The 23,972-nt window shown below is 32.1% G+C and overlaps 1 pseudogene; it reads right to left on the reverse strand.

The window, feature by feature from the left end:
- Positions 1-5,608: 5,608 nt before the first annotated feature.
- Positions 5,609-23,972, reverse strand: part of LOC132718803 (voltage-gated potassium channel subunit beta-2-like) — a 42,391-nt pseudogene continuing 24,027 nt past the window's right edge.

Genomic DNA, 23,972 nt, shown 5'->3' on the forward strand with positions numbered 1-23,972 from the left:
ATATTTTAGTATTACATTTGGCATTTTTTGCAATTCAATACAATAAAAGTGGGTATGAATAATAACGTCCGAGTAGCATATTGGTTAGAGCGCAACTTGACAAACATATACACCTTATCATACCATATGCTCAGTACTCGTGTGCTCACAATACAATAGATAATTGTCATTGTAAGCCACTGTGTCATGTGTAACACAAAATATCAAATGAATTGTTTTAAACACGAGTTGTGTAACACGAAGTACCCGTGCATTGAAAAAAATGTAATGCTGGGAGTTGAACCAGCACCAGAATAGTTGAAATACCAGCTCGCTGTAACACCGCACTTTGGGGTCCGATTTTGACCCCAAAGTACGTTAAACAGGTACATATGCATTTTCTAACATCAGACAAGGGACCGCACTTTAGGGTCATAAAAAATCAATCAATAAAAATTATTTTTTCATGACGTTTTAAAATGATATATTGTAGTCAAAGCCAATGCTTAACATAAACCAAGGTATGAAATATACGCAAAACATATGCCCTTAATTGTAGTAGAATCAATAGGGATTTCAAATGATCTTGATCAGTTAGTGAAGAACTTTCATTAAATAAAAAAAATGTATCAATTAATAAGCTCAAAATATTTTTCCTCACATTTTCTATTTATTTCAATAGGATGAAACACATTTCATTAACTCCATTGTTAATTAGCTAATTGCAACATTTTCCCGTTTTTTTTATTTACACATGTTATAGAAATATAATAGTCTAAGCAAAGACAAAGGTATAAATCCTGGAAATCTAAATATTATCTTAAACATTTCATTAAAAAAATGTGCCTGATAAAATGTTGAAAGGGCCATTTATTTAGCTTATTTTAATGTGGCATTTAAGAAACTTGACTAGGTGTAAATGCAGCCTTAAGTAGTAGTAGTAAATCGTACATGGAGGTAAAATTATTAAGTATATAGTCACACATTAAGAGTGGAACCTCATAATGTTAAGTTCTCATTGAGGGGTCTAGAGGAATGGTGGCGTTGATATGTAGCATATTTACGCACCTTGGGTCAATTTTTCGATTTTGACCCCAAAGTGCGCTGGACCCCAAAGTGCGAAGCGAAGTGTTAGGCACTTTTAGGGTTGGACCCCAAAGTGCAGTGTTACAGCGCGCGCAACAACTACACTTCAAAGTATCTTGCAAAGAATATGATCAATAAGTATTATTATACTATCCATACACGCATGACTTACATTTTCGAAATGTACTGATCCATGTTATATTTACAACGGTTCTGAAATAATGAACAATGCTAAAACAGACTTGAAGCTACTGTCCCACATAAAACGAGTCTAAAAAACATCAACGTATTTTTACAGTCATTGAATTCATATGCATAGAAGTCTTTGAAGTGTCCTTGATGCAACTGTCACATAACGGTTCTAATGTTTTACTTGACACATGTGTAACACACCCGTTAACTTGTAGCGAGAAGTAGAATATATAAATGCCAGTTTTAAAGCGGCGTACCGAGATATTTTTTTCTTTATTGTTTCTTTTCATAGACATAATTTTTTTATGATATACTGTACAGCAATCGATTGCAAGGGGGGGGGGGGGGGGGTGGGAGGGGAGCGGAAAACACACCAAGCGCAAAAATTGTTCTACTTTCGCAACTAGCTGATCTATTTTCAACCAATCAACGAATACGTTTGCAATTTAAGTCAATATTTACAAAATAAAACGTTGCAACCGTTTAAAATTAGAGCAAGATATCATTAAACATTGCAAAACTTTAGTTAGATGTAGATGTTTTTTTCTTCGGACAAGACATGTATAAATCATCTAGTTCCATATTTTAAATGTTCGAGCCTATGATAAAATTTATCTGTATTTATACAGTTAAAAGGATTAAACGGAATGCACCATAGCTCGTAGTATTAAGTAACGTAAATGACATTTTCCAATTTTTCTTTGCACCGATTTGTTCACTTCGATGTTAATTTTTATTCCGGTTAAGTCGTATATTGAAGCGGAGCATGCGCATAACAATCTTTGTAGACTGGTTCTTATGATTTAAGGCTTAAAATGCGATGCATTAGCTTCCTTTTCGAAAAAAATTGATGCACCAGCAATCTTTCTCAACGCTGTTGAGAGGTCTGATGACCTCTCCAATAACCTTAATCGTCGTGTCCATCCTTGTATAATATACGAGGGGCATATTAATTAGTGGCAACAACTTAATTAAATTAAGTTAAATTTTCAATTTGCACGCGAAAGTACATATGTAATATACCGTTGGAAAGATTATTGATTTTTTCTAACCAACTGAATGAAATTTTAGCAGGTCATTTAAATAACTGGTTGTAAAAATGGCTGGGTTGCATTGTTATTTGAGAGAGAAGCAGAGAGCTTATTGCAAAAATCGTGAGTTATTGGGTAAATGCATGTCAAAAATAAAAACGGATCTAGATTTAGTTTTTGGAGACAATGCCCTTCCATATCGTACAATAGCAAAACTAATGTTCAGGATGTGCGCCCGTTGGATCCCCGCATTTGCTAACTTCTGACAAGAAAGGGAGCGGGCCTTATTGACTAGGTTCAAAGATCGAGATCCTAATAATTTTTCCCCTGGTATAACTTACCGGGCACATGCGTGTATCTATTAAAACGCGCTGCCGTTGCAACTAATTTAACAAGAGCCACCGCCGGGCGGGGGCAACGCTCGACTTTTTACTTTTTCTAAACGCAAACATAGAAAGGTTTGAACATATATTGATGTTTCCGTTTTATAAATTTAGTTGGTCTGTCTTGTCACATTAGTTTTGTTTATATATTTTGTATATATATGAATAGAAACATTAAGCATATTTCTAAAAAAAAGCAACAGTACGCAATTTCTAAAAATAGCAACAATGACGCAATTTCTAAAAATAGCAACAATGACGCAATTTCTAAAAATAGAAAAAATGACGCAATTTCTAAAAATAGAAAAAATGACGCAATTTCTAAAAATAGAAACAATGACGCAATTTCTAAAAATAGAAAAAAAATGACGCAATTTCTAAAAAAATAGCAACAATGACGCAATTTCTAAAAATAGAAAAAAATGACGCAATTACTAAAAATAGCAACAATGACGCAATTTCTAAAAATAGAAAAAAATGACGCAATTTCTAAAAATAAAACAAAAATGACGCAATTTCTAAAAATAGCAACAATGACACAATTTCTAAAAATAGAAAAAATGACGCAATTTCTAAAAATAGGAAAAAATGACGCAAATTCTAAAAATAGCAACAATGACGCAATTTCTAAAAATAGAAAAAACATGATTGCAATTTCTAAAATAGAAAAACATGACGCAATTTCTAAAAATAGAAAAAAATGAAGCAATTTCTAAAAATAGAAAAAAATGACGCAATTTCTAAAAATAGAAAAACATGACGCAATTTCTAAAAATAGAAAAAAATGACGCAATTTCTAAAAATAGAAAAACATGACGCAATTTCTAAAAATAGAAAAAAAATGACACAATTTCTAAAAATAGAAAAACATGACGCAATTTCTAAAAATAGAAACAATGACGCAATTTCTAAAAATAGAAACAATGACGCAATTTCTAAAAATAGAAAAAAAATGACGCAAATTCTAAAAATAGCAACAATGACGCAATTTCTAAAATAGAAAAAATGACGCAATTTCTAAAAATAGAAAAAACATGACGCAATTATATACATGTATATATATATATATATATATATATATATATATATATATATATGTATATATATATATATATATTTGATATATATATATATATCTATATATACAGTCACATTCCTCCATTTACGGGGCATCGGTCTATTTGAGACCATACTTGTGGGGTTTATATTTAATGTGGGGCATACATAAGGCCTCGCTACTCTGGCATGTTTAAAACGATGTATGGGGGCGTAGGCTACCCTTCTAACATAGTGCCCGTAGGCCGGTTTTAGTAGTAAATGATATATGTCCCACAAATGTATATATTTTTAATGGGGGTTTTATGTTATTGGTCAATATGTTTTCACCTATGGTAAAATTAAATATATAGTTGATATATATATAACTTAGTACCCCTTAGTTCTGTTGTTTGGAAATGTCATTATATGCCTACATAGTGGCATATATAAAAAACTGACTGCATGAAATAATGCGCACTCAACTCGGTCTTATAAATAGGCCCCGTAAGTGAAGATATGTGTGAATATATATATATATATATATACCTGCATATATATATATATATATATATACCTGCATATATGTATATATATACACACACACATTTATATATATATTTATATATAATACATATACTATACATACACACACACCGATAAATGCACAATCTGAGAAAATTCAGTAATATAACCTTCAAGGTCAAGGTCATTAAAGAGCCCAAGCAAATTTGGGTTTGATAAACAACAAGGTCTGGTCCTTAAGAATGTTCTGTTATAATATGAAGTTTATCCCTTCAAAAATAGCAAAGTTACAGTCAGTTACTGCCAAAACAATGAAAATTTCAATAATTTGACCTTCAAAGGCAATGTCATTCATGAGTGAAGGTCAAGGTCTTTCGGTATATTTTTAACAGTTATCTTTTGAAGATTATTTATGTTCAAGTTTGAAGACAATCCATTCAAAAATAACAAAGTTACAGCCAATAATAGCCAAAAAAATGAAAATTTCAATAATTTGACCTTCAAAGTCAAGGTCATTGATGAGTGAATGTCAAGGTCTGACTGGTTATTTTTAAGGGATATCCTTGAAGATTATTATGTTCAAGTTTGAAGACAATCCATTCAAAAATAACAAAGTAACAGCCAATAACAGCATGAACAAAGCAAAAATTGGACTTTTAACCTTGAAGGTCAAGGTCATTTATGGATGAAGGTCAAGGTTTAGTGTGGTCTACTGAAAGGTCTTGTCCCAAGGGTTGTTGTGGCCAAGTATGAAGACAATACACCAAGAAATAAAAAAGTTATGATCCAGGTACAAGTTTTCAGACGGCAACGGCAACGGCAACGGAGACGGCAACGGCAACGGCAACGCCGACCTGACTATAACAATACCTCTACTTTTTTTTTCAAAAAAAAAAAAAAGTCGAGCTAAAAATACCTCTCTACATCCGTTATTCATTACAGAAAGGTCACACCATCTCCTTTTGATAACGTCTAAAGTAATGTGTTAGAACTACTTTTAATCCCATTTATGTCCTGAATGATTATGATCAAACGGCTTGGTGTTTTGAATAGATTACTAAATTAGCATTAAGTCATTATTCTATGCTGTCTCTAATTAAGAGACTCATATTACACCTTGAATGACTTTGAATGCGACCCCTATGACCTACATCTGCGTTGAAATTGTTGTGTTTTCTATAGTTTTAGGTGGACCCAACATGCATGGCCTTTTTGTTATCCTTTTTACACTTTGATAATACTTACTTTCCATTACATAATGACAAGTTGTGGCCTTTTTTAATAAACAAACAATTTATGCAAATCCAATGTATGTATAATCCCTGTATGTTACAGGGAGCATTGTATAACAAAAAACAAACTTTAAGAATAAAATACTAAAAGTTTCAAAAGATGCTTTATTTCAACAAATGTAAAGTAGTATTCTACTGTACAATGAATAACAAAACAAATGATAAAATTTACTGGCTAAGGCTAACTATATCCACAACAGAGCTTCACACTAGGTAAATATCAATAGAACAAAAACATCGTATTGTAACATATATAGTACAAACAAAAGGTAAGTCAACGATTTCTGTAATGATGTACCTTAGCTTGATACATCACAAAATCAAACTGGATTGCCATGTAATGTGAAATAAAAGATACATTGACAATTTATGTAATAGTATGTAATGCAATGTAATGTATAGTTATATGTAAACATTGGGCTTTGAAAATTATAACATAAGCAAAGAAGGTATACTATAATACATCAATGAAACAAAGATCATCATTTACATTGTATTATAACCAATAGAATAAACAAAAGATACAATAATCAATTTGTGTAATAATGTACTTCCAGCATTATATCAATTAATTTGCTTCTAAATTCATTAAAGATTGAATAATTGAGTGGCCTCATGACAAAAGCAACATAATGCGTTTGCGACCGACATGGATCCAGACCAGCTTGCGCATTGGTGCAGTCTGGTCAGGATCCATGCTGTTCACTATCAGTTTCTGTACTTTTTATAGGGTTTGTATTACACTGTAATACAGCAAAAAGAACATACGATTTTTTTAATTTTAACAAATAGTAAAAACAAAATGTCCAGAATGAAATGTTTAATAACATTAATATATGAACTTCGAAACTAATAATGCATTAATATTATGATCATATTATATAATATTAATGCATTATTAATTTTTGTAAATAAATACTGTTACAGTAATGAAAGGACTCAAAAATTTATAACAACTTGAAAGATTCGTTTTCTTATTTGTGTACTGATGTTTTATTCTGTATGAATTTCAAGATTTTTAATGCATTATAAAAATGAATAATAATACGGCTATAACACTAAAAACTGACATGATCCTCTGGGGAAAAAAGAGAGAACAAAGCTCTAGTATCAATTTGTTAACAGAAAAACATGCCTATTCTTGACCACAGACCTTTAATTGTGATGAAATAAAAACCACCTTGGATTAATCTAAGTATCACAGTATTGTGTATGTGAATAAAACACGAATTACATGAATTAATACATTTGAAATATCAAAAGACCTAATACCGATTTATGTAACAATATCTCATCAAAAATTTATAGCCTTTCATATTTCTTTAGAGAGTGCAAATCTAGTAAATTTTGATTATTAAGGGACCAGTTTACTTCCATGAATGTCAACAAATATGTCATAAAACTAGAAATGTGTCCATAGGACACGGGTGCCCCCACCGCGCCACTGTTTTCTCAATCTTTTTACTAAGTCAAGGGAAATAACTCTACAAATACTGGATAAATCCACAAGCGAAACCCCAGGTGCAAATCTAAAATATGCTGAGCAACCTGCCAATAAGGTTTAATGACTATGTCAAATCCTTCTTGAAAAACTTGCGACACAAGTTGAAAATTGCAAAAATTTTCAAAGTGAAGGGCAATAACTCTAAAAATACCTAATAAATCCAGACGAAAATACCTGGTGCACAACTGCACATGTTGATCAATATTCCTGTAAAGTTACATGACTCTAGGTCAAATACTTTTTGAGTTACGTGCGACACATGTTGAAAATTGCCAAATTTTACTAAGTCAAGGGCAATAACTCTGAAAATACTAAAAATATCCAGACGAAAATACCCAGGTGCACAACTACACATGCTGATCAACATTCCTGTAAAGTTTCATGACTCTAGGTCAAATACTTTTTGAGTTATTAGCGACACAAGTTGAAAATTGCAAAATTTTACAAAATCAAGGGCAATAACTCTGAAAATACTAAAAATATCCAGAAGAAAATACCCAGGTGCACAACTACACATGCTGATCAACATTCCTGTAAAGTTTCATGACTGTAGGTCAAATACTTTTTGAGTTACAAGCGACACAAGTTGAAAATTGCAAAATTTTACTAAGTCAAGGGCAATAACTCTGAAAATGCTAAAAATATCCAGACGAAAATACCCAGGTGCACAACTGCACATGCTGATCAACATTCCTGTAAAGTTTCATGACTGTAGGTCAAATACTTTTTGAGTTACATGCAACACAAGTTGAAAATTGCAAAATTTTACAAAATCAAGGGCAATAACTCTGAAAATACTAAAAATATCCAGACGAAAATACCCAGGTGCACAACTACACATGCTGATCAACATTCCTGTAAAGTTTCATGACTGTAGGTCAAATACTTTTTGAGTTACATGCGACACAAGTTGAAAATTGCAAAATTTTACAAAGTCAAGGGCAATAACTCTGAAAATACTACAAATATCCAGACGAAAATACCCAGGTGCACAACTACACATGCTGATCAACATTTCTGTAAAGTTTCATGACTCTAGGTTAAATACTTTTTGAGTTACGTGCGACACAAAAGTGAACGGACGGACGGACGGAAGGACGGACGGAAGGACGGACGGACAGACGGACGGACAAGGGTAAATCTAAATGCCCGCCACTAACGTGGGGGCACAAAAACAACACCATGATAGCCATAAATGTTCATCCGAGGTGGGTATAACTCCAGAACCCAACTATGGTTTTGTTTGTTTTGGGTTTTATGTCACATCGACACAGTATAGGTCATATCGCGCTGTTCCAGCTTTACTGGTGGAGGAAGACCTCAGGTGCCCTTCTGTGCATTATTTCAGGCACGAACGGGCACCAGAGTAGAGCCACCGACGTTCCAACCCAGTATGGAATCTGGCTGTTTCAATGAAAGACAACAAGGATTCTAGGTAATACAATGTTGTGTTCAAGAAGACAGGGATGATTATAATCTGTTCATTTGATAAATTACATAAATTGGCAGTGAAATAAAGGAAGTTAACTTGTTCTGTATAAAGGCCATTAAAAAAAAGTTAGTTTGCTTATATAAACATTATTCTTGTTATTTTTGTTTTTCATTCCTGCTCTTCTTCATACATTGTGACTGAACCAAACTTTCATATACCATCAATACTCAGGAAGGACAAATCAAAGCTTTCAGACTAACCATTTCGTTTTGGCCAGACAAAACACAACCCTCATATTAGATTTGGCCCATGCAATAAATTTCTAAAGTTTTAAAGTCTTGCATAAAAATACTATGAAAAAAAAAACATTTAAAAAAAGAATAAAAACTAGAAATGTGTCATCATGCCACGGATGCCCCCGCATACAGCCAAAATTTCAAATGTTATAATATTTAGTTCCAAATTTGTTTGCACAAATTATTTTTTTCATTCTAAGTTCAAAGCCCTTAAAACTTTTCAATGTTAACACAAACCATTTTTATACAATGTTCAAGGCACTGAAATTATTCAGTCTTAACCTTTTAAAAACAGCATATTGCATATTTGTAGCCAACATAATGGCTATATACATTTCCACAAAAGTATGAGTGCTGAAACTGAAAGTTCAACATTCAGGAAAGATAAGTTTGTCTAAAATCATTGAACCACGACCAAATTCAAACTTAAACTGCTTATTCCTAAGATGTATCTATATTATTTTCAAAGTGAAAGGGACATAACTCTGCCAAAAAATCATCGAACCATGACCAAATTCCAACTTGACCTGCGCATTCCTTTGACATATCCATATGTCAATTTTGAGTTGAATATGTAACACTGTTGGGTTGATAATGAACAGAAACTGTAAATTTCATATCATTTTCAAAGTGAAAGGGGCATTACTCTGCCAAAAATCATTGAACCATGACCAGATTCGAACTTGGTCTGCGCATTCCAAAAACATATCCATATGTCAAATTTGAGTTGATTGTGTAATACTGTTGGGGAGATAATAAAACGGAAACTGAAAATTTCATATTATTTTTAAAGTGAAAGGGGCATAACTCTGCCAAAAATCATCGAACCATGACCAAATTTGATATTGACCTGCGCATTCCTTTGACGTATCAATATGTTAAATTTGAGTTGAATGTTTAATACTGTTGGGGAGATAATAAACAGAAACTGAAAATTTCATATTATTTTCAAAGTAAAAGGGGCATAACTCTGCCAAAAATCATCGAACCATGACCAAATTTGAACTTGACCTGCGCATTCCTTTGACGTATCGATATGTCAAGTTTGAGCTAAATGTGTTGTACGATTGGGGAGATAATGAACGGAAACTGAAAATTTCATATTATTTTCAAAGTGAAAGGGGCATAACTCTGCAAAAAATCATTGAACCATGACCAAATTTAAACTTGACCTGCGCATTCCTTTGACGTATCCATATGTCAAGTTTGAGTTGAATGTGTTGTACCATTGGGGAGTTAATGAACGGAAACTGAAAATTTCATATTATTTTCAAAGTAAAAGGGGCATAACTCTGCCAAAAATCATCGAACCATGACCAAATTTGAACTTGACCTGTATTTTCTCATGACATATCAATATGTCAAGTTTGAGTTGAATGTGTTGTACCGTTGGGGAGATAATGAACGGAAACTGAAAATTTCATATTATTTTCAAAGTAAAAGGGGCATAACTCTACCAAAAATCATCGAACCATGACCAATTTCGAACTTGACCTGTATTTTCTCATGACATATCAATATGTCAATTTTGAATTGAATGTTTTGAACCGTTTGGGAGATAATGAACGGAAACTGAAAATTTCATATTATTTTCAATGTAAAAGGGGCATAACTCTGCCAAAAATCATCGAACCATGACCAATTTCGAACTTGACCTGTATTTTCTCATGACATATCCATATGTCAAATTTGAGTTCAATATGTGCAAGGGTTATTAAGATAATGAACGGAAACTGATGATGACGGAAGGACGGAAGGACGGAATGACGGAATGACGGAACAGGGTAACACTATATGCCCCTGCCATTATATGGCGGGGGCATAAAAAACAATATAAACTACATACAGATAAAGCAAAACTTTGGCATAGTTAAAAAGAATATTAACTATACATGTGCATATACATAATTAGGATGTAAAAAGAGCCCTACACAGCAATGAAAGCTGAGCAATAAGAAAAAATTATAAGTTTTAAAGTCTACCCTGAAGTGCAATTGAAATGCAGCCCTGTAAAGCAAACACAAAGTACATAAAGAAATAAGTATGTGTTAATGAAAAATTACAATTTTTTAACTGCAAACCATTCTTTGGATATGTTATAAATAGAATATTATGTTTTTGTGTAGATTAAATACAAAATTTATTGAACTTGTTGAATAAAACAATCTTATGCCCGCCAGAGGGCTCGAATGATATGTTTTTATTCAACTTGTTCAATACATTAAGTGCTAAATCTACACTCATACTATATCCTCTATGAAGTATCATAAAAGGTGGATATATATTTTTAAACTTCAGAATTATCGTGATTTGCTTTAATATTAATCTCACAATTTAGATTCAAATTGAAGAAAAGTTAACCATTATAGAAAACAATGCTGTATTAATATTTAGAAAAATATAATTCTTGGTATCAGTTTTTTCCTCCAGAATATGATATTTTGGACGGTAACACATAATCTTTGGCAACATTTGATAATTGAAAAAAAGTCTTTAGGCCAATGTTTTTACCTAGCAATAGCTAATGTTTGATAAATTCAATAATTTATAAAAAGATAACATATATATAATTTAAAAACCATCAGAATAAAATCAAGCTTTACCTAATACACATAGAATCAGACTATTTTAGTGTATAAAGCTATATATCTGTCGTCAGTATTCATCAAAATCATTGTTTGAATTTTTTTTTAAAAAAACTACCCTCCAAAACGCTTGTGTGAAAAAAAATTGTTTGCATATTTCCTTATAAACAAATGGCGCATAAAGCAAATCAATGCTAAATGATAATGACCCTACTTAAAATAGCAGCGTTATATGTTGTTCTGGAACATTTTGTTCAGTTTATTAACATATTCATATTTGTAAAGTATCATTACAATCAGTGTTACAAATCTGATGCGATTTGCCCATTATAACATTATGGAATATATATAATTTTACTGTTCTAAATTCTATGAAACTATGTCTTAAGATATACCTTTATACCATTTAAAGCAAAGAATGAAACAAGATTCACTTGATTTAAAGAAAAAAATGTCTCTTCATTCAACGAAACAGCTTTCAATTGACTTAATTATTATGTGATAATTGTACGCCAATTTGTTTCTAATTCAATGTAAACCAACCTGATTTTTAAAGGTATACAAAATAATTACATATATTACAATATTCCTTGTGCAGATGTTATGAACCTTTCAACGTTCATTTTCCAGATGTCTGATGTATTAAATTGGTATAATCATTTTGCCCTTCTGACCATTCCTGTAAAAAGTTAAGTTAATTAAACAATCATTTTACCTTTAGTACATAGCAATTAATATTTACTAACATCAAATGCATTCGCTTGTAATTGTTAACACTCCCCTTATAAAAAAGCAGTATTTTTCATACAGCCTACACATGTATATTCAGGGTTAGTGACATATATCAGTGGCATTTGTTTATGGTATCATAGGGTCACCATTAATGGTATTTGCTAATTTTTTCGTTTTATCCTTCAGTATTTGAATAATAAACATATATGAACTTCTAGAAAAATATTTGCGAATTCAAAGGGTATATACAACTTTCCATGGTAGCTCTTTTACTTTACCCGTGTTGCTTGCAGAATTTATTTATGTGGCAATATTTTGATGAAAGTATTTGTCACAATTTCTGAAAGCTTATCGGCTACATTTGAAAAAAATATGTACAATTGGAATCAGAAAACATTTGTCTGGACCATTGTGTATGCTTGTTATTCAAATATTGAAAGATATGATGAAAACTTAACAAACATCTGCATTGAACTTATGTTACCATAAACAAATGTTAAGTGATCACCCACCCTGAATATTATTGCATGTTTGAAATAGATTCACAAGTCAAAGGTTTGGTACACAATAATTTTATCTTATCTTGAGATAAGGAACGTGAAATACCTGTTTAATACAGACCTCTAGATTTTTTTTGTAAACACAAGTTCACATATATAAAATTAACCTTTAAGTTATCAAAAGCATTTATTTACTATAGACAATAGAAGCTTTAAAAAAATCTGTTAAAACCAACAATAATCTAGAACAAACTGCTTTTTACATGCTTACATAGTGTAAGAAAAGATACGAAGTATCTAACAAGTATTGCAAGGTGTAACAAATCTAGTCTGCAAAATGATTTAAAGTGAATTGGTCTATAATGGTAGATCTGTTATACAATAAATACTAATGTTTATACTTAAGAAATAATATATCCTGAGCAGTGATTTTATCGCTTAATAATATCACTGTTTGGAGCTTGGATGCGCAAAATTATATCAAAAGGGTGTAGCCCCAAGTGATATAATGATGCGCACCAGAATGACAAACAGTGATTTTATTCAACAATAAAATGATCGATTTTGATATATTATTTAGATTCTAACACGACATCAACAAATAAATGTTGCCGTTCTTGATATAGAGGCTATTTGTTTAGTTCAGTGCAAGATCGGAATATCCCGGGTGTAAAAAGTCCATGCTTTTCCAGGGATTTCCATGGAAAATAAGAGGCTGGAGTATTGGAACAAAATTTTCCAGCCTTTTCCAGCCTGAAGCTGAGAAAAATTGGCTGGAAAAACAGGGAAAAAACATGGAACATTTTCCATGCTGCATGGAACATTTTCCATGTTTTCCATGGAAAAGCATGGACTTTATTCCATGCTTTTCCATGTACATGGAGTATTGGAACAAAAGTATGGATTTTTTTCCAGGGTATTCCATGTGTCTGCCAACCATAGAGGCTGGACTTTTTACCATGGTAAATAGTCCAGCCTTGATGGAATAACATGGAAAAAAATCCAGCCTAATTCCAGCATCCCTGAATGTTCTTAAAATTTAAAATTCTCTGAAGAAATTCAGCACAGGAATGTTTGGGGTGGAATTTTTATTAGTTTAACATGATCACATATTTCTTTCACAAAATTTAATACATATCCTTTAGTCCAAATACAGAATAGAACATCCTACATTCACTATAGCACAAACAGTTATTTTTCTAGCTGCAGGTTTGCTAGCTAGGTTCTGGTTGTCTTATAAATTTTAGCAATTATTTTGCTCTTAATCTGTCAATGATAAACTGTTTTAATCTTAGATTTGTTTCAAGTGTTTCTGATTATTTAAATTACTGTTTCTTTTATTGATGTCCATTTTCAGTCCTCTACCTATGTTTCCTAAAACTTCTTGTGGTTGTGCTCACCTTTAAAGATAAAATTAATAATAAATTTAACACAGATGTGGTAATGACTTATGTTTTATTGCATATAAATATTTTGCAGTTATATTTGGTATCTTTTAATAACATCAAATCTAATGTTTCAAATGTATTAACTATTAAATATTAACTATGCTTATGCATATTCAAAAATACTAAAGCATGCAGTATATCTTATTTCAAAGTGCACAAGTGTTTAAGAATTTCTCTGTACATGTATAAGAATTAAGTAAATTTGTGACAATATTTATCACCCAGTATTTATTTTTTCAAGAAAAGACATGGAATAAAAAAGTACACATATTGAGATTTAAAAATATACCTTTTCAGGATTAATACTGCACATCATTATTAAACACTGTTGGTAATTCTCACAGTCAGCACTTATGTCCCAGCCTACAAGTTATGTAATTGTATAATGTAAAATGTAATTTTAGATTGTTCCATTGAAAACACAACACATACATGGAAATAACAAATGATTATGATGACCCTGTTCAGCTGTTCAAAACTACTGATTGTACCATTTAGTCCTATTTAATCAAATTGATTTAATTTGTTTTATTTGTAGGAAATGAAAAAGATCTACTAACAATTGTCATTTTAACAATTATACATTATAAAGAAATCATTGAATAATTTATATTTTAAAGATTATACATGTATAGATTAAAAACAATTATCAGAAAAAACAAATGCATGAAGTTGAAAATATAAAAACAACCTTGATCTCTTGTTACAAATGTTGATAGTTTGATATATAACCTGTTTCTGCATTGATGTAACTTAAGGTTTATAAATACCTGATTCTGTTGTATATCTCCTTTTCCCAGGTGATTCTTATTGTTATCATACCAATACTTAAACACTTTAAAGTCTTAAACAAAACAATATCTCCAAAACTGCTAAAATATCAAGTACATCCTCTGTAATTTCAATGCACTCTTTGCTGACTCAGATATCTTAGAATTCAAAATTTACAACAGTTACTCAGGACAGGTCTATCATTATGTAAAGCAGGGTTAATCTGCTCATCATTTTAACTTATATTCTTTGAGCGTGAAAGAAAATATGAAATAGCTAATTGATATATAGATTTTAAAGATCATTACAAATTTTTGTACAAAAAAGATTGCAATGTCCTTCTAGACACATTCTTCATATGAAATTTATAATGTTATCTCTCCCCAAAATAATCACATGGAACAGCCTGATCTGAAATGACCAGTGGAGTAAATTAGTCATGCACAGATGGTGGGCAAATGCTGGTCAATGAGTTTTATCAGAGCTCTGATCTGTGTAGCATAAAATCTCAGTGGATGTAGTATTTATTTTCCTAAATATTGGTCAATTTAATATAGAATATATATGAGATTCTTTCATGCACTGTTTTGTTTTGTTTATTTATTTATTGTTATCCAAAAACATGAATTCTTACAATTTAAAAATGGCAAGCAATGCAATCCCTATCATCTTGATTATTATAGTGTCTGAATGATTTAATCACAGACTTTAATTAATTTATAGTTAAACTTAAAGCCTGTAATTAAATGGATATTATTTCATTGTACATAACTTCATGTAGATTTATTTAAATAATAATATGTATTTTGAACAATCAATTCATTTATGTCTTTAGCATAGACATTTTTTCTGAGATACCCTTTTTCAACTACATAAAAAGTATAAAGTGTCAAATTTCAAATCATTTACAGTAACTTGCATTAAAATAAATGATGATTGTATATTATTTTCTTCGTAAATTTACAATATTGTGCTGAATATATAAAGTAAGATTTCTGGAAATTTTTACAAGTTTTTTCCAGCATACTTAGAGAAAGTTTAACACATTTCCAGCATCAAAAAAAATCTAAGTTTCACTTTCCATGCTACATGGAAGTAAAGTCCATGGTTTTCCAGGCTTTTACCACAAATGTCCAGCCAATTTCCAGCCTATTCCAGCAATGCTGGAAATGGCTGGACAAAAAAAGTCCACATAGCATGGAAAAAATACCAATTTTCCATGAATTTCCATGAAATTCCATGCTTTTCCATAGTTTTCCAGGGTTTACCAGCCTCTCTTCCAGGCTTACCCTGGAAAATCTACACCCGGGATATTTCACCGAGTGAGCACCAAAAGTTATATTTCACGAGTTGCGCAGCCATGAGTGAAATATGAACTTTTGGTGTTCACAAGGTGAAATATATTTCAATCTTACACTAAACTAAACAAATTTTCTTTTTATTATATGCATATAAACGTTTTAAAAAGAGATTGAACCTAATACTGAATGAAAAGCGCGCCAAATAATAATGCAACGTGATGTCATTTACGATGTCATGTCATTAAGTTGGTACCCTGAGTACTGTGCACGCTGGTATTTCACTGAAACAACGTAAGGGGCTTAAATTCAAAACAGTGAAATTATCAAAGTGATAATCTTACTGTTTCAAACAGTGAAATTACCAGTTTTATATCACGGATATATTTCTATAAACCACCGAAAAGCATGTGATAAATCAAGCTAATTCGCCCGATTTCTCTCTGTACTTAATTTCAGCATGTCATATTTTTAGTGGTTACGTCACATGTATAAAGATTACGTCACATGTCTAAATATAGAACGTCAACAGTGATTTCATTGCATAATAATACACACTTTCAGTTCTTCTATGCTCAAAAGGGAAAACTCACTGGCCGTGTTAGCTAATTGATATATCACACATAACAAACCATGAAAGAATTACACACAGATGATGTTGGCACATGTGAGATACATTATCTCATGTTACATACATTTATATAGCAGATAATAAAATGCCCTAGAACAATACATTATTAGTCATCAAAAAAAATGTTCATACTAAATCATTTATAAATTTATCAACATATGAGCTGCGTCATGACAAAACCAACATAGTGTGTTTGCGACCAGCATGGATCCAGACCAGCCTGGGCATCTGCGCAGTCTGATCAGGATTCATGCTGTTCGCTGTCAGTTTCTCCACTTGTTATAGGGTTTGTAAGCGAACAACATGGATCCTGATCAGACTGCGCAGGCTGGTCTGGGTCCATGCTGGTTGCAAACGCATTATGTTGGTTTTGTCGTGACACGGCTCAAATATCTTCTTTTAAAAAAACCAAATAGCTAGAGCTTATATATTTAACATAAACCATCTTGTAATGAATGTCTACAAAGCTTGTTCAAATAAAAGCCCTGGGGTCAAAATTGATTCTGCACTGGGGGTCATTGATTTTCCTTATATGCATATAGTAAAAACTTTAAAAATCTTTTTTTGATTTAGATTCCAAAGAGCTAGAGCTAAGATATTTATCTCATGTTACATACATATATACTGTATTCCTAGAAAAGATTTCGCGCATTTTAAGTTAGCGGTTTTCGCGGTAGGCATGATTCCGCGAATCTTTATAGCCGCGAATATGTCACTTATAACAAATCCGCGAACATTTCTAGCTTCAACCAAATATAACATAAAAAGTGCAGAATATTTATTATAATCTACTTACACAAAACAACATATAAAAATAGGTGTTATAGAAATGTGTAAAGAATTATTTATGTATGTTATTGATACTAGTTTGCACGCTGAAAAAGAAAAAAAAATCATTATTAGTAATTAACATGGCGTTATTTGCTAGTTACGGCGTTGACAAACGCATTTACAGTTTGCGAACATTGAATGTCTTGGATTTTATTTGTTTGGAGTAGGTGTAATCCTTTGTTAAAAGTACAATAGCGATCAAGTGCTACATTGATAAACAGCTGTTATGTTGTTATAATGAAAGCGATGTACAGTCCGATAATGTGTAAAAAATACGTATCGACATTTTGAAGATAAAGTCAGTTTTGATTCAAATTAGAATAAAAGCTAACGGGTCTGACTAAGTCTTACTTAATAACATTATGAAAAAGGTAAGGAAATATGAATGTGTTCACGGAACAACCATCCTTGTTCGAATAGTCAATAGATGAAAATGTATCGAGTAACATTGCGCTTAAGCCGAGATTTGTCAAAAAAAAAAAAAATAATTAAAAGCACCCAACAGGAAAGGTCAATCATAAAAAACGTAGCTCCAAAAACTGTTGTTTAGGCCTTAGCGACTTAACATTCGCGGAATTCGCGGTTACTACATAACCGCGAAAGTTTGTCTCCGCGAAAATGGCGATGTTGTGAAAAACGCGAAATATTGTATCCGCGAACATTTCTAGGAATACAGTATATCAGAATAATGAACTGCCCTACAACAATACATTATTAGCCATCAAAAAAAATGTTCATACTAAATCCTATATAAATTTATCAACATAATTGAGCCGCGTCATGACCAAAACCAACATAGTGTGTTTGCGACCAGCATGGATCCAGACCAGCCTGCGCATCCGCGCAGTCTGATCAGGATCCATGCTGTTCGCTGTCAGTTTCTCCACTTGTAATAGAGTTGGTAAGCGAACAGCATGGATCCTGATCAGACTGCGCAGATGCGCAGGCTGGTCTGAATCCATGCTGGTCGCAAACCCATTATGTTGGTTTTGTCATGACACGGCTCATATTTTTTTCCTTTCAAGCAATGTTTCATAGCAATATCACAAAGATACATGTCTGATGTTTGTATCAATATCAGCAGTGTTCGACACTAACACAGTCCCGCGGTCCCGAGGACTTAAAAAATTGGCAAGGGATTTCTTAAGTTCCAAGTCAGATGTCCCGTTGGGACTTTTAAGTTTTTAAGTTAAAAATATACTAAACAATTAAAATTGATCTTTAATCAACTTTAAAGTATTAATTTAAGATGGTAATCTTGCAAAAAAAGTATTTATTAAACGTGATAAACTTGCAAAAAGTAAACCGGAAATGAAACATTGTTTACAAAACACGAAAATTCTCCACATACCAAACATTCCAATGTCAGTATTTGCCAATATTTTGCTGTATTTTCAACCACCATAGTAAAATTATATGTATTGAAGTCAGTAATATTTAGGACATATTTTACAAGACCTATAAACACTTCCAACTGCATGTATGATTTTGTTACCAAACTTAATAATGCTGGAAGGAAACATAGAGGATTTCGTTCCTTCATCACTTAATGTAGATCCATATGGGCTATGATCAATATCCCAAAAAGTAAAACGAATGAACAATAAAAAATAAGTTGCACATCAATTTTGATAGACAAAGGTTATTGCTTTATTCTTAAAATTATATAAAAAAATCAGGGACTTCCAACTTAGGGAAGGGACTTTTGAATTCAAAAACAGATGTCCCGTTGGGATTCCTGGCTGAAAAGTTAGTGTCAACCCCTGATATCAGAATTAGGTACGGAAAATGTGCCTATTGTAGACCAATTCACTTTAAAACATTTTTAGGACCAGTTAAACATAAGTCTACTGTATACATGGTATATGAAATTACACATATTTTTATCATATGATATGAAAGTCATAAAAAAACAACAATAACAATGGCAAAATCACCCTTTGACAAGCCTCATTATATTAAATATGAGCCGCGCCACGACAAAACCAACATAATGCATTTGCGACCTGCATGGATCCAGACCAGCCTGCACATACCCGCAGTCTTATCAGGATCCATGCTGTTCGCTATCAGTTTCTCTACTTGTTATAGGGTTTGTAAGTGAACAGCATGGATCCTGATCAGACTGCGCGGATCTGCAGGCTGGTCTGGATCCATTGCTGGTCGCAAATGCATTATGTTGGTTTTGTCATGGCGTGGCTCATATGTTAAGAAATATTAATGGTTATATATTACATTAAAAACATGAGACATTGTCGGATAATGTTTGATAACTCTTTACTCTAATACTACGATATTGCACTTTTTGATTTATCCTCATCCCCATAATCTATAAATTGTAATAATAATAATAATAATAATAATAAAAATAATAATAATAAAAATAATAATAATAATAATAATAATAATAATAATAATAATAATAATAGAAATAATAACAACAATAATAAAAATAAAACATTTTAAAACAGCATGCCTCCAGATGAGCATTTTTTTTCCAAGAAAATTAATTAATTTAAGAAAATTTAAAAAATTCACAATTCAGGTAATTTTTTACATGTTATATGAAATGAATGGATGATTTTTAAAGTATTCATCACCGTATTTCTACTGATTGGTTATTTTAAATAAGGCTATTTTTACATAATTTGGCCATTAGTTGGTAATTTATGTGGGTTGAAAGTGCAGGTTGTAATGTGTAAAGTACTTTCCTTGATAACTTGACAATATTTTACTTTCTAATACATTCTCCAAATTTTCATGAAAATTACCATGAAACTGAGGGCATGCTGCTTTAAAGAGGGGTCTGAAATGGGGGTAAAATTTTAAAAATACAAAATATATACATTAAAAAAGACAAGAATAATTGTATGTAATAAACATGAAAACAAACATGAAATCCATCATACATTACGGTCATTGCCCCTCTTGGCATAATTTCATAACTCTTATCATTTTTGCATATCTTTATCTCAATTAAAACAGAGATTGTCCCCAATCCTAACTTGTATATAAACCTATTTTGTCACCTCAAATTATTACAAATCTTTGGACAGTGACCTTGGCAAAAAGGAAAATCTAAGTTGTCCTGACCCATGTATGTACATCAGCAAAACAAACTCGCAAGGTAACACAAATTTTCACAGCCAAATTGTATTTGAATTATACTTCCTACATACACATGTCTCCTTCTGAAATTATTTCTTCATTAAAATGTTTTCCCATCCTTTTATCAAACCAAGCTATTGAATGAATTTAATGACTTGCAATAAGAAATATCAACTACAAAATTTGGCATCAAAATAAAAAAAGTCCCTGACCTAATAAAAACAATCTACAAAAACAAATAAAAAAGTTTACAAAAATGATGAGAAAATATACAAAACCTAAATCTAAACAAAAATTATTTGAAACACAAATGATGCATGTTACCCACATGATTGTCGTGAAAGATGCATGTTTGTTTCTTTTCTGTCATTAAAATGTCCTGTCCTTTATTGTTATTACACGTAAATACAGGATATTTGTTGTTTATTTTTTAGTAAATATGCTACATAGCACACTGAGAGTAAGTGATATATTGCAATATTTACATCAGCATGTAGCACACGTGAAGATGTGTTTATCTTTTGTATTTTTGTTTGGTTGGGATTTACGTCACACCCAGTATAGGTCATATGGTGACTTTCCGGCTTAACTGGAGGAGGACCTCAAGGCTCACCTTGATGCGTAATATATAGCATATTATATAAAAAAAATTCTTTTTCTTTCCTCATAAGTTTAATAAGAGTAATGATTGACTATTTTTATTGCAGAGCAGGAAAATGTTTTCATAAAGAAGATTATGAACAATTATGTTCACATGAATTTGAAATTTAGAAAGTTAAATTCATCAATTTCAAAACATTCAAATTTGTAAGTCAAAAATGATTTTTTTTTAAGTCTCTACTCGATCTGTTTTTGTATTTGATAAATGCAAATAATTTCACAACCCGTTGTCTTTGTTCTTTATATAAAGATCGCAAGTGACGCACTCAAATTAATATGTGATTTTTGAAAAAATTCCCACCCAAATTAAACAAGAGGGCCATGATGGCCCTGAGGTCGCTCACCTGTATATAGCCCCCCCCCCCCCCCCCCCCCCCCCCCACACACACACACCAATAAGAAGATGTTTCATGCTAAACATCTAAGCTCTAGCTCATTGGGCTTTTTAAAAGAAGATTTTTTTAAGTTTTTACTATAAACATATAGTTAAAAACAATGACACCCCTGGGGCAGGGCCAGTTTTGACCCCAGGGCTTTTATTTGAACAAACTTTGTAGACACTTACTAGAAGATGTTTCATGCTTAATATCTAAACTCTAGCTATTTGGGTTTTTTCAAAGAAGATTTTAAGTTTTTGCTATACACATTTAAGGAAAATCAATGACCCCCTGGGCGGGGCCAATTTTGACCACAGGGCTTTTATTTGAACAAACTTTGTAGACACTCACTAGAAGATGTTTCATGCTTAATATCAAAACTCTAGCTATTTGGGTTTTTCCAAAGAAGATTTCTTTAAGTTTTTGCTATACACATAAAAGGAAAATCAATGACCCCCGGGGCGGGGCCAATTTTGACCCCAGGGCTTTTATTTGAACAAACATGGTAGACACCTATTAGAACATGTTTGATGCTAAATATCTTAGCTCTAGCTCTTTGAGTTCTTTAAAAGAAGATTTTTTAAGTTTTTACTATATGCATATAGGGAAAATCAATGACCCCCTGGGGCGGGGCCAATTTTGACCCCAGGGCTTTTATTTGAACAAACTTGGTAGACATCCATAAGAAGATGTTTCATGCTAAACATCTAAGCTCTTGCTCATTGGATTTTTTAAAAGAAGATTTTTTTAAGTGTTTACTATACACATATAGTTAAAAGCAATGACACCCCTGGGGCGGGGCCAGTTTTGACCCCAGGGCTTTTATTTGAACAAACTTTGTAGACACTTACTAGAAGATGTTTCATGCTTAATATCTAAACTCTAGCTATTTGGGTTTTTTCAAAGAAGATTTTAAGTTTTTGCTATACACAAATAAGGAAAATCATTGACCCCCGGGCCAATTTTGACCCCAGGGCTTTTATTTGAACAAACTTGGTAGACACCTATAAGAACATGTTTGATGCTAAATATCTTAGCTCTAGCTTTTTGAGTTCTTTAAAAGAAGATTTTTTAAGATTTTACTATATGCATATAGGGAAAATCAATGACACCCTGGGGCGGGGCCAATTTTGACCCCAGGGCTTTTATTTGAACAAACTTGGTAGACACTCATTAGAACATGTTTCATGCTAAATATCTTAGCTCTACCTCTTTGGGATCTTTATAAGAAGATTTTTTAAGTTTTTACTATATGCATATAGGGAAAATCAATGACCCCCTGGGGCAGGGCCAATTTTAACCCCAGGGCTTTTATTTGAACAAACTTTGTAGACACTCACTAGAAGATGTTTCATGCCAAATATCTAAGCTCTAGCTTATAGGGTTTTTTTAAAAGAAGATATTTAAAGTTTTTTCTTTCGGTTGCCATGGCAACCAGAGTTCTGCATGGAATTAAATTCTTTGAACAATTTCTAAAGGTGACCACCAAAGGAACATTCCTGTGAAGTTTGGATGAAATTGGCCTTGTGGTTTTTGAGGAGATGTCATTTAAAGTAAAAGTTTACGGACGACGGAGGCCGGACGGACGCCGGACGAAAAGCTATCACAAAAGCTCACCCTGTCACTTTGTGACAGGCGAGCTAAAAAGAAGTCTATTAACAGTACATGATCTGAGCAATTGGCAGACCTGGGGATGATTACATTGATCAGTAATTGATTGAATTACAATTACTTTCAGATTTTATTGTAATTGATTAAGATTGATTACTCACACTTGCCTCTGTAATCAATTGAATTACAATTATTTTAAGAGAGTAATTGATTGATAATTGATTACATTTCAATGTAAAGTAGAATCCCTACTTAAAACCACCCCTGAATTTAGGACCATCCCCCTTAATAAGACTATTTATAAGGTTCTTTATGTCAATGGTGACATGATCCATATGATCCATATGATATGTCATCCACTTTTTAGGACCACCTGATCCCATTCCAAAAATTCTTTGCTTTTATTCTTAATTTGACCCCAAACTACTTTGAGACGCCAACTGATATTAAAGTCAAAAACCTACTAGATTTAAAATTTGGGTTGTTATGTCTGCTTTAAAATGTTTGCATGGAAATTTCACACAAAGGGTGTTGGAAAAACTGTTATTATTTTGGGACTCATTTAAATGAAATAAGGTGGGAAAAGTTTATTTTAGATTGGTGGGTCTGTTGGCAATTTTTTTTTGTGGGAAGAATTTTAATTTTTATTGAAAGGTGATAATATG

The sequence above is a fragment of the Ruditapes philippinarum genome, unplaced genomic scaffold (assembly GCF_026571515.1).
Source record: "Ruditapes philippinarum isolate M1 unplaced genomic scaffold, ASM2657151v2 ctg7249_1_1_1_1, whole genome shotgun sequence".
In the NCBI taxonomy this organism is placed as follows: Eukaryota; Metazoa; Mollusca; class Bivalvia; order Venerida; family Veneridae; genus Ruditapes; species Ruditapes philippinarum.